Here is an 18288-nt window from a genome sequence, read left to right as displayed (position 1 = left end):
CTTCTGGTTCTGCCTTATCATCAGCTTGTCAATCAACTGTGAAACACTCTGAACAATATCAACCTGCATGAAAGCTTCTATATATACATAAAGTTTGATTGATTGAATATATGGAAAACAAAGACAAGAAGGAACGGAAGATTCACATTACTCAGGCCTGCTAAGCCTTAATGGAAATAAACTACTCCACCCCCTGTAAAGTAGACTGGGGTCTGGTCAGTAAGTCAGGGGAATGGGCTCGTCAATATCAGACGCATTTGTCCATATAACTTCCTGCTGCTCAGACAAAGACACTCCCACAGGAGAGAAGCAGAGGATGAGCAGCAGTTCACAGTCTCCATGTCTCCGTTTACCCAAGAGAAGAATCTGTTGGCAGCCATGTGTTGGAGGCGGGAGTCAAAGCTATCCGTCTCTGAGAATCCAGGTCTTTCACAGGACTGCAATCCAAACAGCAGAGACATAAAAGGTAAACCTGTCTCTGTGGTAATGTCTCCCAAGTGTTGGAGAAGAGACAGAAATCTTTTCGTGGTGGAGTGTGATCGGTAAGTCAACGGTTTTGACCTCGCAAAGCCCAAAGTGGACGGTTAACCTCAATACCTCTGAAAATCAGGAGGTATTGATACAATACACACACAGTATTTGTAATTTGCTTACGGATTGGTACTCACCCATAACCACACACTGAAGCTTCTGGTGTCTATGAGGTGCATTTTCATATGTGTGTTTGTTCCCTTCATGCAGCCTCTCTGTTGATCCTGAACAGGATTAGGCAGGTAAAGACTCTTTGATAACATCATTATGTTTTGAATATGACTCATAAATTGATTTATTCAAACTTTTGTTTTTGCATGATGTATAAAACGTCTCAATTGTGAAATATTCTCTTCCCTAGACTCTTGTCAGCATTTTTTGCCAAAGTAAGACGCCAAAACATTTTTAAAACTATGCACAAGGTTATTTTTAGTCAAAATGCAACACAGATGATAGCTGGCTACATTAACTGTTTTGAGTCCTGTAAACTGTGATGTGCTCTCTCTGCTCTGGATGCCAGAGTTCAAGTATAAACCGATTAACAAACAGCAGCAGCATCATTTAGTGAGTTATCTGCTTTTTCTGTGCTGAAACAGATTATTAAAGTTGATGCCTGTGATCTACTTATTTGAATCATCAGGTGCTGACAGTCAGTGGCTGCGTGGGCCTTAAATGTTTCAATTCTGCATTTGCAAGAAAACTAAAATTGTTTAAAAGTGTAAATCTATCCCAAGGTGAAAAGGTGATTTTATTTTTTTTGGCTTATCACCTGACCCTAGTGTTCACCATTGTCTGACTGGGTGCAAACAGATCATGATACATAGTTTTATAAAAAACGCTTCCTCACTAGGGCTGAAATAAATCGATACCAAGTCAAACGATACCTGCAGTCCATCCTTTTTGCACCCAGAGCTAGAAAATATGACTATTTGTATGTACTTGCTCACAGCCAATCAACGTGAGCATTCATTGATTTAAGGCGACATGTGATTGGCCCACTGCCGCAGCAGCTACAACCCGTCTGTGGTGGTGAATTTGAGTTAGCGTGCTTAGCAGTTCAGCAGCTAAGATGCCGACTAAACGCTCTAAAGTGAGACTACACTACTCGCCTGTTACACCGGTTAAAAGCAAGTGTACTAAATGTGCGTGGCGAGGCCGTAAAGGTCGACTGTCTGAACGTAAATGTGGAGTGAGACTGGAAACCTGGCAGGATCAGCGAGTCGTTGCTTCACAGCTGACTCGCATCTTTGTAATACTTTCTTAAGCTTGAACATATACACATACACACACACACACACACAAACACACACACACACACGCCCTCTGACCACACCAAACATTCCTTTCACACATTGATGTGATTAGAAAACATTACAACTGAGCTGCATAGAGTTAGAGAAACAGCACACATCCAAATAAACAGGACAGAGTCGTGATAACTGAGAGATCCAGTTTGTACGCTCCTGTCTATCAGTATGGAAAGTAAGCAGACTGACTGACTGAGTAGTTGGGGGTCACCGAGTTCACATTAACTGACAGAGCGAGCACGCACAGACATGAATTGTTACTGCATGGTGGTGTTGGCTTCAGTTCCTGAAACTACAACAAACTTTTATAGCAGACAGGATGAAGTCACCACAAAAAGAAGAAGAAAAAAATAAACTCCTGTGTGGTAAAACACACTCCCTCAACTCACTTAAAAAGAGCATCTGATATCATTATGTAACCATCTACATCCTTGAATACAATGCAACCCGTAATTGAGAACATATGGTATTTATTAAAAGGATTGTTGCATTGGATCACATGGAGGATTCTGCTTTTCCTCTCCCTCTCTGTGCCACACACGCACACACACACACACACACGTTAGATTAAATATTGCATGCCTACTCTGCTGTGTTTTCAATTCAGGCTGATAAAAGCTCATCTGGCTCAAATACAGGAGCCAGTAGAGGATTCCTCTGTTACCTTCTCTTTGCCTGCATTGCGTGGTTGACAGATTGCCATGGCAACCCTCAGACATTGTGCATTTTGTTGTTGTGTTGGTGCTTTGAGGTTGTTCTACATTATTTACATTCTGGCCTTGATTCATTTGCACCAAAAAACCACTTAACTGCCTCCCTCTGTTCAAGTTGTCATGTTTTCTCTAACTTCAGAATTACTTGCATTTAGTTTAAGGCTGACACTTAAAACTTAGACATAAATACACAGACATGTGGTCATCTGTAATGTAATTATGAAGTGTACTGTAGCAATTCGCCTTAGTGACGTGGGCCTCCATAGGATGACACCTGAGCCAAAAAAACACTAAGCCTGTAGTAGATATCAGCTGCTTTTAGGGTAGGAGCTGCTTTTATTTATTTAACAGCTGCCATGTATCAGTTTCCCTGTTCCTACAGGTGAGCACAAACCAGTCTGATCAGGTTTCCTACCTCTGGGTTATAGGACGTGAGGTAGATCATTGAAAACAGGCATTATCAGATCTGTCACCACTTTAACAACTATCAACTGTTTGCCATCGCCAGTAGGATACATTATTGTTTGCGGGGGGGGGGGGGGTCCATTTCTGGAGTTTGACGTAGGGACGAAAAAGCAACTAAATAAAAATGATTAGAGGCGGTGCTGAAGTATGCGATGAAGGGCGGATGAGAAGAGTTTAGAGAGCAGGGAGCTGGAGCTAACCTGTTAATCCATCCAACTGCAGGCGTCTGGGGAAAAGCACATCTCTGCCAAAGTCGACAGGGCGCAGGGTCACAACGACATCAAAGCTCTGCTCGTTTCCTGTTGAGAAACAACAGCAAAAAAGGGTGAAGTTTAATTAGGGTGACGGTAAAACACGAGACAGTGTTTTCCCCATTGGTGGAGAGATTCTACATTCTTAAAAAAAAAGGTCATTGACTGGACAAAACAAATGATACACATACATGAGTTAACAGAGCATCTTAATGAGCACTCAATGGCACAATTAGAAGTAACAGACCGACATAATCTCCTGCATTACACATATACTAAGTGTCACTACAGCGCCAGAGGGTGTTCATGTTTGTTTTGTGCCCTATTAAAAATTCTGGTCAAGATGAAACGGTTCAAAATAGTGACAGACAGAGAGATAAGAAAGGAAATGAAAAAAGGCAGGAGAGCAAAGTAAGGTGGTGGGGGGGGGGGGGGACCTCTGCTCTTTTGAATATTCATCAACTTGTGCAATCTTAATGTTCATCAAACTTTAAGACGACCGCTCTTCAAACATTAAAAAAGCAAGGGTTTGCCATGCCCTGTCTGACATTGGCAGTCGGTGATCAAGCAGAGGAATAAATGATGTAATTTTTCAGGGTGATTCGGTGATGTAGAGGCCGCTCTCCAGTCGCTTACGTATATTTTACTATGAGATAAATATGTGCTTTCTAGTTTTCAAATGCTATGAATGTTAAGGATGGTAATGTTAATGAGTTACTCTCTATCGGTGCGGCATTAGAGAGCTGTGTGACAGACAGCTTCTCCGCCGGCATCACTCCTCCCTGTGGTCGAGCAGCACTTAACTCCTCTAAAATTCCATCTGGTAAAGTAAAGCACTCAAAGCACTGGCTGCTGCTCTTCCTTTAACAAATTGAACTTCGGTGCAGTAGTGGCTCTGTCTGCTGAGTCTTGTTCGAGTGTTGCCTGGCAAGACTTGACAGATGAGCGGCGGTGAATGCAATTAGATGCACTTAAAACGCAAATGATTCTTCTCTTACACACCGAATTTTCTAAAATGTTTCTGATTTTAAATAGATGAAGAAAAATCCAGTTAACGTGACACAACCTGAGACTGAGACTTGCAGATTACATTATGGCAAGGGGCGTTATCTCATAAATATGTATTCAAGTTAGCAATGAGGGGAATATTTGGCAGAGAAATGAGGATTGGATGAGGAGTTGCTAAATGAATCTGCATTAGAAATCGCTTTAGAAATTCTTACTCTTATTAAATGAGCATCAGCACCCTTCTGAAGACATGCAAGGTCCTCTAAGGTGTCATGTTCAAACCAGTAAAAAGAAGTTACAGGGTGTCAATTAAACTACTAATAAAAAAAGTTGGTAAATTTCAGATATTTGTCTATAATCCCTGGTGCATCTGTGCCGATATTACCATGGCAACTAACTGCAGCTCTGCTGAGGTGTTTTTGAGATAGAATGCAGGTATAATAGCTTCATTATCCTACTGTGGGTGCAGCAGGTTGCATCACTTCCAAATGATCAGTTCTAGTGAAAAAAAAACAAGAGTAAACAAACACATGCAGGCACACGTGCGTGCATCACATCCAACTGATCCAGGCCCTGATAGTGTGTGTGGTTGGACAAGACAGCGGGGTGGGCTTACGCGATTCACACGGTAGCTTTCTCTCTCCAACACCCTTTGCTCCACGCCACCTGTTTCTTCCCGCTCTGCCTGCACATGCACGGATATGGCGAGCTGTTGAAGTGCGCCGGTGTGGAAACAAAATGAAGTCAAGGTGGTCTGAATGACGTAGACTTTTTTCCATTAACATAATAATACTTAACCAGTGAAGGAAGCGGTCCATGCAGTGCCGGTGTAGGTATTTTGTAGAGTGACTTTTCTCTGCTTCATTCATTTTAACCTCCTTGAGAATAATGCACTATTTCAGAAACACAATGCCCTTCATTCAAGACCCTTCACCCCCAACTGTTCCAGTAGGGTGGTGATTTGCTAAAGGGCACCTTGGTTGTACAGGTTTAGCCCTTTCACCTCCTCCCACCCATTTTTATCCTGCTGATCCAGCTACCTTTAAGCCACAAACCGACATTCTTTACCATTAAGGCCACCATTGACCCACTGTGCATTCAATACTGTAATTTCAATGATTGCTCAGGCATTGGACCTTGTGTAAAGGTATTTGTCAGCATCTGTTGTGCAGCCAATATACTGTGCTTACTCCCCCTTGATGTCTTATTGTTCGCTGATAATTACAAAAAGGACGATCAGCACACAGCGACTTCAATTTGGCTCCGAAACACTTGGGAGTGCGATTTAACATGCTCTACATGAGGAAAGAAGAGCAGAGGATGTATCAGTGTGTGTGTATATGAGTGTGTTGGGGGGGTGAACTGCATTGAATGATTGGACATTTTTAATGATGGCTAGAGGGAACAGGGGGGTGAACCATTTATCATGAGGATCTCCCGGGGAGACAACAGCCCTCTGTCATTTCTGCCTCATCTACCTTCTCTCCTTCCAACCCTACGTTTCAATCCAAAAAAAAAAAATTCTCAAATTACTGATAGCTTCTATTGTCTGTCGTATACGAGTCCCGGCTGAGATGATAGGCATCAGAGCGGTTGTTGAATTGTACGACGAAGACGCGTGCGGAGTGTCAATGTGGTGAAAAGATAAAATGACCTTGTTAGGAGCCCTGGGGTGCTCCACCAGCCCTTCCTTGCAATGTTCAAGGATAAAAACTGCCAGAGTGGATATAAATAAATCACAAAATACCTGATTGTATGTCCAGAGCCTTGGTTTAATCGATGACTGCCAATAAGTAAATATTAACATTAACATGCATATTGAATGTTGACATTCAGTACTTTCTAAATAAAAAAGGGAGTTCATATTTATCTGACTTCTTGTATCAGTTGATGAGAAATTGTCCATGCAGTAATAAAGAAAAATAAGGATGTGACACGTTGAGATGCCTCAAGATACATCAATAATCGTTTTAGAATGGAATCGTAGCCCTCTGAATCTGAATTGAATCAAATTTTGAGGTGCCAAGAGATTTCCACCCATACCAAAAACACAACTAAATCCAGTCTTTAGTCTTATATTTACCATCTCTGCAGAGCCAGGCACAAAACAGAAACGGCCTCCTTCTGACATGTTTCCCCCGCTAACAGCCAATTAGTAGCATATTGTAACAGTGGAACTGGCCGTGTTCAAAAGTGACTTGACACACTCTGCATGAGGGGCCACGGAGATGGTTCTGATGACACGGAGCTTAACTGGGAGGCTTGTTAGCGGATCAAAAAGTGCCGTGTCACTTTTAGCGGGCTAAATGAGCTCAATGTGCCACGGTTGAGCTTGTGGCCTCATTTAGAAAAAATAAGTCATTAGCCGCAGTCAAACACGGTGTGAATTAACTTGAGATAATGGGTTGCTGTGCTCGAGCACTTGACTGATCCATTTAAAAATGCAAAAACACATTTGGGAGGGGAGGGGGAGGGCGGGGGTGAAGCAGACAGTAATGTGAAAAGCGCCTGTTCTGTTTTTGTGTAGCTTTGATCAAACCTTTGGCTTTCCTCAGATGATCCAGAACTACAAAGATGTTGGTGCTGCCCTCAGGAGACCTCTACTACTTTCATACTGCTAACTTATCCAAAACAAGCAGGCAATTAAAAAGGTGCAAGCCAAAAAGTTTGATAAAAATTCAGATATTCACAACGACTTTTTTTAGTCTCTTAATTAAATTTATATGCACACAATTCTTAGAAGCCACCGCTGTGAGGAAAGACCCCGACATGTTGCAGGAGAACACAGCGGGCGACCAAGCTATGGAACGTCGGCAGAGCAACAGGATCCCAGTAGAGCCCGTCCACGAGCACATAGGACGATTCAATTATTCATGCTGCTGATGGTGTTGCTGTAAAATAGCTGGACTAATGGCATGATTGGAACTAGAGGTGAGCTTACATGTTGGTGCATTAGTACATTTTAAGTGCGAGGCGATGTACACTCTGAATAGATCACAAAAAAGTCAAACACTATAACATCATATCACTGATTCATCTCATCTGCATGTGTTTGGACTGTGGAAGGGTCTCTGCATCTGTACACAGTACATAAAGATCTGCCTGTGTGACATAATAGTCAAGTGAGACATGATGGTGTGCTTGCTCTGTGGTAGAGCCACAGCTAGTGAATGTTTAAAGAGCAATGTGTTTTTTTTATTGTTAAATGTGCATTGCAGAGGCGATTTTAATGCCTGCTCTACCATCAGTTTTATTAAATAGACTTAAAGTTTATATTCCATTGTTAAAAGTTACTATACACATATATACAGAGCGGTGCCTGTAAAAACTCAACCTGCTTTACTGTATTACAAAGCAAAGCACTGAACTCATGCTTTATTAATACATTCCTACTTCTCGTAAACATATACTTACACCATGCTCCTGTTATCCTCTATTCTTTCTCACTGCAATGACAGTAAGCAGCCATGTATGACTACATTCGTACTCTGCTGCACCCAAGGTCACTTGAGGTGAGATTATTCATGGCGGTTGTGTGTGTATTTTTGTGTGTGTGTGTGTGTGTGTGTGGACTCTGCCCTTGCAGCGACCCGGTGCTTTGGGAACAGTGTTTTGCATGGCAAATTGTTTTGGCCATGTGGAGGAGGAGAAGGCATGGGAGTGGGAAGAGGGAAAAATTGCAGCGGGTAGGCAGACGGTGAGGTAGGATGGTACGGGGGAGGGTGTCTGCTTTAAAAAAGTTTAAGAGGAAACCTTCCTGTACCCAGGTCAGATTTAAACTTTCCACTTTGAATACAAAAGCTGAGCTGTGCGCTTTTTTTCGTGTTATCTCTGTGCAGGGTACAGACAAGTACTCTGAGTACAGCCAAAAACACCATGTAGACTGTTCTGATTGGTCATTGTTTTTTTCCATAGGAGCCACACTGGCAGGACACAGTCGATAGGAAAGCCATTTCTATCACTAAACACCTATTAATCTATCATTTGTCATCATCATTTCTCAAGACTATAGGTCGACCAATATATTAATTTTTTTTTATTATCAAGTTTACAGTTTCAGTGCACTGACATTATATGCAATACATTTACTGTATATTGTTAAACTGTCAAATATCCTGCCTGAATTACATATTTGTTTGACAACCACATTTGAGGGATCATTTAAAAAAAAATTGTGTTTGTGTATATTCTTCATAAGATTATCAGCTGATACATCGGAATTTCTTTATTACCCAATATCAGTATCGGCACCCAAAATCAAAAATCAGTCGGGCCCTGGTCACGACATACAATATGTAATGCAGTCTGGATTATAAACTGGTTTAGCACACCTTAATACTGGGATGCAATTCTTTGACTATCATCTTGTTATATTTGAAGTTTGTTGTTATCGAAAGTGCTACTCTGATCAGTACAGCTTTTTTTCAATACTCTTACACGTTGTGATAACTGAATAATTGCTTTTTAAAAATATATAAAAAGAATAAAAATGATTACATGATAAGTTAACTTTAACTAGAGCAGCAACAGTAATATTTACCTCACTATGTAAACTCAATAATATCTCTTTGGAAACAGACATTTCTGACGTCATACTGAGTGATGTTTAGAAACACTGAACACAGACATCAGTCAGTATCAGTCAGCCCTCCTCCCTCTGCTGCTGATGTGATTCATTGCTGCAGGTAGGGCTAGTAGAGAGAGGAGGGACTGGGGGGGGGGGGGGGTTTACAAATATTTGCCAAATGTTAATATACATGTCAAACTAAACTAAACAGTTTGAGCCACATACACACATCTTTCATTTTTCACCACAATTGGCTACTAGCCGAGTAGGGACACAGTGTGTGTGTAAAATATAAATATTATAACATATTTCTTTCCTATGTTTATGTTTGTTGTACAGGTGTTTTGATAAAGTAGTGTGATTGGCTTTTTTCTTGTGATGATTTTATCTCACTCACAGTAACAGATGTAGTTGTCATCAGGTTTCACTTCACATGGTTCACTGTGTGTGTGTGTGTGTGTGTGTGTGTGTGTGTGTGTGTGTGTGTGTGTGTGTGTGTGTGTGTGTGTGTGTGTGTGTGTGTGTGTGTGTGTGTGTGTGTGTGTGTGTGTGTGTGTGTGTGGAGCTCAAACACCAACACAGGGAGGGGACAGAGAGGACAGGCTGATGGGTGACCATAAGTTACACCTTAACATATAACAAGTACTAATAAAAGAACAGGCCTTACAAATACCCCAGGTTCTTAAAATATTAGAACAGGTTCCAATTCATAACCAGGTTTCGGCAGACATCACTAATCATAGTTATTAGCTGTGATAATAACTGCATATTGCAATACTGCGCTATAGACAAGCCAACAGTAGCATGTTTTTTTTGTCCACATGGACATTCAATACACACACTTCAATGCGTGTGTATTTAATGTCCGGCAACTGCCCCGGTCCAGTCTGTCTCGAGTGTATCCATGAGATCTATATGAGATGGATTTCCTGTTGAGAGTTCAGACTTTTCACTGAAGCCGGTGACATCACACTGTTTCCATTGTCAGTAGTAGCACCACGTCTCTTATCTCCGCTTGTAAGAGTCTGGGATAACAACTTCAGTTACTGGAGCCTTTCATAAACATAATCAATTAAATACTCTAATAAAGACTCCCTTTCATTTTAGCCAATCGCTACATCCACCCTCCAATTGACCACATTCATCCAGCTATTAAACAAATCAGCTGTTCTTGCTCTGTTGGGTTTATGTGTCCATTTATATGCCACCATGACTTTCACTCAATCTGCACACCATCCAACTCCACTATAAAAAGGTTATAAAACTAGTTATCAAAATAACTAGCTGGAACCATTTGCACACACAGAAAGTGCCAGAAGTAGTTGTGTAAAGACAACCTTCAAGATAGTGTACACATAACCATGTGTGTATCTGCCCTGCTTTAGATGCCTGGTCTTCCAATAAACTTGAGATCATTTGATACTGTGGACTTGTTTAAAACCCACATAAAATGACATGTGTTCAAATAGACATTTAGGTAGTTTTAATGTTTTAACTTGACACCTATTTCTGTTCCCTTTGTATATTATATCTGGCGTTTTTATTTCTATTTATCTACATTTTATGTGATTTGAGTTTATTTTGAATTTGAAGCACTTTGTGACTCTTGATAAACTTTACTTACATATATCAGGGTATTGAAAAGAAAAACAAATTAACACCAATCCAAACTGTTGCATCACCTCACATTCTGTCAGAATTTACACAAAGCGGTTAAAGCTGAGGGCCAGCTGACTGCCGCCGTGCACCCCATGTTTTCCCGTTACATAACCCATCCCATAAAACTGGTGCAATGTGCCAAATATAGTGTTCTGTATTCAATCGACAAAGTTGTACAACAAAGCGCCAGCTAGAGCCAAATAAAGTGAAAAAAGATGGTATTTAGGTGGGAAAGTCTGTTATTGTGCAATGCCATGTTGAGTACACAGAGCATTCAGTGAATACAGGGTGATCACAAATACTGTCGAGAGTCATTTTCATTCACAGGAGTTCGTAGCTCAATGCAGCATAAGAATGCAGAGCTTTGAGTGTACCAGTATAGAAACATGTGGGTGGAAGTTTCTTCCAGGAGGAGCTCTTTTTACACCACTTCCTCCTATGATGCGATAGATAAACAGCCCCTGTAACTTGTGCGCTACATCCTTCTCGCTCTCTCTCTATAACTCTTCTCCTTAGGGAGGAACATCCATCATCTGCTTGAAGCGCCGGCTGAGAATCCAATCTTCATCAACGCACATCACTTTACCCCGGCAGCGACAAGCAACGCTGGCTGTGCGCTAACCTGTTCAGTTAGAATCATGAGAACGTGGACGGATTGGCTTCAATTGGAGCAGAGTATTATTTTTTTAAACTTTTGCTGGGGGAAGAAAAAAAAAGTGCTCATGTCCTATCTGATCAATCCTGACAGTCTTTGCCAGTGGCAGAGTGCTAGTATCAGAAGACATGCTGTTGACAGGGTGAGCTTTACCCAACATCACTTCCAGTACAAAAACAAAAAAAGCCAACAAATGACCCCCCTCTGTTACGCACGGCTGAACCTGATGGGAAACGTTGCTCCTTTGCATACACTTCCTGCTGTTTAATCGATCCTTATCATGACTAAAGGCCAATGAAATCAGCTGATGGAAAATGTCACTGTTGCTACCCACCCACACACAGAACAACAACAATAACGGGGAAAAAAACTACGAAGGTATCATTTACCAAAAAGGTATCAAAGTGCAACTGCAGCTCTAAAAACAATTATCATCAACCAGCGACACTCATCCCAAAAAAAAAAAAAAATCATTTAAATGGCCTTTGAGAGTGAATATGAGTGGTGGTGATTTAAAAAAAAGAAAAAAAGAAGAGCAATTCAATTTAGTGCAAGACACTCAAGTGATTAAATTCTATTACACAGTGAAAACACGAGAGCGCTGCTGGCCTTTTAAAAACTGATCCGCTGTCCCGTAAAGCACAGGCGAGGCCCTGCTCTGCTCCGGAATGCTCTTAATGGGATTATACGACATTAACATTCTACTGAGTCAGCATCACACACACACAGGCCGTCCTGCTGTACCGGCAGCATCTCTGACAGTGTGCCTGGGCTACTGTGTGGATGTGTGTGTGTATGAATGAGCATGTGTCAGAGTGTGGCGCGTGAACATAACACAAGATGTTTCTATCCAGATGTGATGCAGCTGGCTGGCTGATATTTCATCAGTTTGCCCCATGTTTGGACATGGGGTTAAATGGCATTCTGAACGTGTTGTTGGAATTCGATGATTAACGCAACCATTTTATGATCGGTGGAGTTTCAGCTCTACTTTGTCAAAGCTGACTCATCCACATCATATCGGACAAGCCGTGAATATGATGAGCCAAGTGCTCTGAGGTTTTTTTTGCCATTTCAAAGTAGAAGATATGGGGATAGACCTGAAGCAGCAAGTTGAAAATCCTAATATTCGATGAGTAAAAATTCAAAAACATTCTTTAAAACTTTGAGCATTTTTGCCGCTTTCTTTGTCTTATCAGATAGTAAATTGAGTATGTATTTGAGTTTATGATAATAGGATAGGATAATAATCCAACGTCACAGTTTGTTTCTGATTAGTTTTTCTAACTCAATTGCCAAACAGACAGGAAACACACTCACTCTCTTCTTCATTGTCCTCTTGTGACCTGCAAACAAAATTTGGAAATTGGGTAGGAAAATATGCGCTACCTTCATAAGAGGCTAACATCACCTGAGCCAAGTCAGGATTCTTATGGGCTGCAAACTCAAGTCCTAATGATTTTCTCTGTCTTTCCATTTCAAGTGCTTTCTCAGCCATTTTCCCCCTCTCTTGTCACTTAGTCTTCCTCAAGGACACGTCAGATGCGCCGTTACCAGAGGTAGCAGTCATGGCACAGCAGCCAACGTCCTGGGAGCGAATGTGATTAAAACCAAAAAATGGAACTTCTCTGGAGCATTAATGTGCATGGCGATGCTGCCTGTGTGTCCCTGAGCCAGACGGAGAAAAGCTTGTTCACTTTGGATGAGGTGAAGCCACTGCAGCTCAATAAACAGCCAATGAAAACCATTTACATTAAAAACATGGTGTCAGGCAGTGTCCTGTATCAAGTGAAGGTGTTTCTATAATAAAAAAAATTGCTTTGATCCAAAAAAGTGCAGGTGCTTAAATCTTGACAAATACAAACTCCTGTTAATAAGGATCTCACATCCGCATCTAGACCAACAGAGAGCAGGCTAGAACCTTATTATTATGATCAACGATAGGACAAGGTTTATGGTTTATGACTTTCATTAGAACTGATTTGCTTCTTCACACGGGACGGACAGCGGTGGTAGCGCGGCGATCATTTCCCGCCTCATTTGTCGACATAAATGAACCAAACACCCTGACAGCGATCGCGTGAGAGTAATGTTTGCATCATTCAGGCAGATGTGTTGGGTCATTACCACCGATGCTGAAAGTTTAGTTGTGAGCTTGTGTGTTGTCGACCAGGTGTCATATTTCATGCATTGTGTGTCACTGGGGGCAGCGTTGTGGACTTTAGGTGGGATGAACCGTGCTCCATCAATTCAAAACAGACAAATAAACTGAAGAGAAAAACGAGCTCAGGAAGCATTTAAGGAAACAACTGCACGGTGTATTAGAAGGTATCCGACATGCTAGAATCAAGTAGAGAAACCTAGATGGGAAAGGAAATCGGTTTACACTTCCTACCAGAAACGCAGGCTGATTGAATGACAACAATTTTTTTGTTGTAGAAAATGCAATTGACAAGAAAACTAATAGATTCCAAATTGCGGACTGATGCTGTCCAACATATTTCCGGGGTTTTCTGTGCTACTTCTTGTTCAGCAGGCCTGGATTCAGAAACATCTTCCCAATGAAATCTTAACACAAAGTTATATCCTGCTTCCACTGTTGGGTTCAAAGTTATAAAAACTGATTCGAGCCAGACTGATACATTGAACAGGCTTGTATTAGCTTGTGACATTGTGTTTATGTGCCGGTGATAAGTAACAGGAAATGACTGCAGAGATATGTCAAAGAACATGTGTTTCCATTCAATTTTTTCCGAAGACTTTGCTTTGTCTTTCAGCTGTATGTTTCAATTATTTAAAAAAAAAAAAAAATTTAAAAAAAAAAGACAAATTTTAAGGACGCTTCTCAAAAATGTTTTGAAGGTAGTGTGAGTCACTGTAGCATCCGGTCGGCTTTTAGTCTAAACATTAGAGGATAAAGAATTAACACTGCCCTGAGCAACCGGCTGCGATTGTGGAAATTTTGAGGCAGGCTAAAAGCTGTTGTAAATTAGGACTGTTGTTCCGTAGATTCATCAAGTTCGAACATTTTTCCCCAGCCGACAAAGTAACCGTGTAAATTTCCGATATGTGGTTAGTTTTTTCCCCCAAGTTACGCCCCTTTGGAAATTTGCTCAGACGTTTTCGGAGATGTGAGGAGCTGCTGGCTTGAGTGAGACCTGCTGCTAGCAACCCCACTCCCGAGATGATCAGCTGGTCAATGTCAGTAATCATCCCGGGGGAGAACAGGATCTTATTAACTGATCCCTGCAGTTCTTTGGGAATTTACTGCGGGCTCTACTATCTTCAGCAGCATTTTGATATATTTATGACGCCATAGCACAGATTTACTGGAAACAATAAACTGGACACTGCGGTGAAAGTGGTATTACAAGCCATGATGGGCCAAGACTATCCTTATAATAGCATATACACCTTTAAATAAATATTTAAAGAAAATAATTCACTGGACTGTTTAAAACTCAAATACTAATATTGTTAACATCCTCAAAAATCTGTTGGGCTTCTGAACAGATGCATCACGAGGGCTTTACTTCCCTATCACTGTCTTCTACATTGCCGGGAAACCAGATAACTCATTCTGATGGAGACCAGTGCATATTTGACCCCCCATTTCGACCACACAGCTTGTTTAAATCTACACTTTGGAATCTAAACTTAAAACTGATCTTTTTGCCTCAAACTTTAGTAAGCTGCCTTGAATCGATTACTTCCTGACCTTGTGCTGTACGGCCGGTCGCTCCCGGTCTCAATGAGTTTATCAAGCTCTGCTAATTAAAAACCTTGTGTGTGTCCTGCTGACAAGATTATCAATCACTGCTTCTGCATCTCTCTAACCTTTGTTTGTTTGTTTTCTGCAAGCACACGAGCACTGGTATTGTCTCTCGCTCCCTATTCTCTCAGGCATTTCTTTCTCTCCCTCATCTTCCTCCTTTGTGTGCATGTGTAGTTTGTTCTCTTCCCAGGTCTCCATGGTGTTGGAGGTCACGTGGCTCGGGTCCTACTGTGTTTCAGCAACACCTGAAGTTGCTCAGCGTCCTCTTGATCCAGGTAGGGCACGAAGCACTCTAAGGCAAATTTGTGATATTGGGCCATACAAATAAGCCAGGAGCAGAATTGGAAGTGTGGGTGTAGCACACACACACACACACACACACACACAGTCGGGTGAGGTCAAAGCACTGAGTCAACCTTTTCCTTGGAAGTGGCCATGAATGACTAATATCCTTTTATTTGCTTCCCATTGACTCAGGGTGGATTGAGGTTAAGAGAACTACAGTTTACGAAAGACTACCAAGGGAGCTGGTCACTTTTATGCCACCCACCCATTCACGTGCAAACAGGGAGCACAGGTCAACTGATGTCACAACGGCAATCACTGGGTCAAACCTTCCAGATGGCGGGGAAATAGAGTGCAGAGGTCAACGGATCAACCTACTCTCTACAGTTCAGGGAAGCTAATTAACATACAAAACCATTTGTCATCCTTGCTACGATGCGGTCGCCCAACAGAAAACCCCTTACATCCTAAAAAGATCCGAGTTTGTTTTATTCATTACCCCGACCACAACTGAAAACGAGAAGGGGAAAAAAACAACAAAATCCACCACAACAGTCGGCCAGGCTACCACATCAGCCAGCTATGTTCTCCATCTCACCATCTGCTGTGGTCCACCCACACAAATCTCGCAAAACACTTGATCTGGACAGTAGCCTGCCAATACCCAGGAAGGCAAAGCAGATGGTGTGGTTGCAGCCAAAGTCTTTAGCCTGTGAGTAGCAGGCAAACTGCAAAATCAAATAACAGGCAAACTTTAAACAAATAGACACCAAATTAAAATCAAATACTACATTTTCTTTCGCTTCTAGGAAATCGGGCTGCTTTGTTTGCTCACCTGGAATAATAGCCTGTACTGAGATGAAACAAAGATTGGAAAAATAAGTTCAAAACTCTATTTTGGGGGGTCTCATGCTTTTCTATCAAAGACTGGTTTATTTAAATGCACCAGTAGTTATTCATTTATAAACACATATGTTTATACAAAACTTTCTCAATTTACTTTTAACTGAAACCCAATCAAAACACACATAACACCTGGAACAGTGTGTCGGGTTAATGGTCCAGTAATGATTTGCTTAATTGAGCTGGATCGGTATATTAACTCAGACGGGGTTCGGGTTAGGCTGAGTTTTAATTTAACCTTTTAAGAGAACATGGTAACTTTACATATTTAATACAATGTGTATCTGTGTGCTTACTGGAGTCCCAAAGAAACTTTTCATCAGAGCTGTCACTGTGTGCAAATAGACTACTGCACCCGAGTCCCGCTTTTGCACATCACGTTTCAACATAAGTTTGGTCTGTACATACTGAAACATCACAGCAACCAGTGACCCAAAATACTTCTGATCAACACACAATATTATTTCTGTAGAACATACAGCATTAACGGGTCATCAATAGTATAGGATGTTATACTTCATAAGTGTGGACACTCACATCATAATATTTAAAATTATAGTTATTGTTATAGTTATCATTCTTAGTGGAAATCCCAGGAAATCTATCATTTGATTATGTAAGCATGAGGCGTAAAATGTTCTTGCACGAAAGTTAACTGGTTAGCAACAGCAAACATTTTTCTTATGTGAACTCTTTAATCAGTGAGAAGGGAAAAAGCAGAGCCAAATCTTTGTTTTAAAATTCAATCAGTTAAATATTGCTTTGCTTTTAAAATGCGTCCCTGTAACATTAAAACACAACTTGATACTTTTAAAGATGCAGAATGTCAAATTTAGTGACTTGGCAGAAAAGGAATAAAATATAATATTCATATAAGTATGTTTTAATTGATGTAAAATCACCTGATATGAATTGTTGTGCTTTTGTTACTTTAGAATGAGCCCTTTACATCTACATAGGGATGCCATGTTTCTACAGTAGCTCGCAATGGACAAAGCAGAACACTGACTCTAGAGAGGACCCTTCATGTTTTTCCCTGAGTTTAAGCCGTCATAGGTTCCCCTACACATTTGAAAGGTGTTGTGTGTGTCTCTGTGTGTAGGGGATGCAATTTGTATCCCTCACCACTAGATGCCACTAAAACACTGGTCCTTTAATGTTTTGCAGAAGTCTTTTTGTGATTTTTGGCAGACCTAATTAAACAATTCATGTCAAAATATGGGGTTTTAATTGATTGATACTATTGTTGGCATGTTAAATTAGAGCCAATCATCACTTTAATGAATCAGATTAGCGACTTTTTAATTAATCAAATAAGTGAGTTGATGGATTTTTTACAAACTGATGTTTTGAGTGGGTAATAAAATGTCAGAAAACGTCTTTAATGAAAGTCAGTGGCTGCATGTGTGTAGTTGTGTGAAGGAGAAAGGGTGCATTAACATGACAACGTAGGCTATAAATGTGGCTGAATTTGGATGAGGCTGCGTCCCGGCAAGGAGCGACGGACTCGGCTCTGTCGTTGCTTCAGAAAAACCACAAGAAAGTTTGAGACGGGAGTTTTAATGTTCCCCCGCAATGTGAAGCGACAGCAAAGCACAATCACGATGCAGTCTCTGTTGTTTTAAAGCACAATATTATAAGCATTAAGAAAGAATACAAATGGGAACTTACCGTGCGTTACCTTGCAGCCAGCACCAGCGTAACAGAGGCTCGGAGGTTTCAAGCGAAGGCGACCCGACAAAACCTCTACGACGCCAAGTTTCCTCTTTCCTCAACAAAACCGACCGGTCGGACTTAATTCGCAGGTCGCCGTTCAACAGTCAGGAGAAAGTTTTTAAAGAAAGGTCATAAATGCTTCTATAAAAGTCGATATGTGTCCGTGTTAGCGAAGTGAAAGCAGCTTTTAACAGAGAACGGGCGGCTCTCTTTGTTCCTCCTGCTGCCTGCAGCCTGTTCGTGGATATTAACACCGTTCATGTGTCCCTGACAGCCGCTGATTGGCTGCAGGATCGGGATCAACAAAAGGTGATACGTCAATGCAGTCACAATTATCCCATGTTTTCCGGTGAAGATTTTTACAATAAGGCGCCTTGTTATAGCTGCTGCTTCTCTCATTCTTATTCTTGTACCTACTCTGTGGGTATGAAGTAGAATTAAAATGAGTTAAAG

The 18288-nt window shown here is 41.2% G+C and overlaps 1 protein-coding gene across 1 annotated transcript in view; it reads right to left on the bottom strand.

Annotated features, from left to right (window-relative positions):
* LOC133980504 (SPRY domain-containing SOCS box protein 4-like) overlaps positions 1–18035 on the bottom strand; it is a 42823-nt gene extending 24788 nt beyond the window's left edge. The window contains exons 1-2 of the mRNA XM_062419254.1: positions 17791–18035; positions 3217–3315 (exon numbers count right to left, since the gene is read on the bottom strand). The gene's annotated coding sequence lies outside the window, so the exon portion shown is untranslated. The remainder of the gene's footprint in view (positions 1–3216; positions 3316–17790) is intronic.
* Between the last annotated feature and the right edge of the window lie 253 nt (positions 18036–18288).

The sequence above is a fragment of the Scomber scombrus genome, chromosome 5 (assembly GCF_963691925.1).
Source record: "Scomber scombrus chromosome 5, fScoSco1.1, whole genome shotgun sequence".
Taxonomy (NCBI): domain Eukaryota; kingdom Metazoa; phylum Chordata; class Actinopteri; order Scombriformes; family Scombridae; genus Scomber; species Scomber scombrus.
The sequence above is the reverse complement of the archived record's forward strand: the minus strand, read 5'-3'. Positions and strand labels throughout refer to the sequence as shown.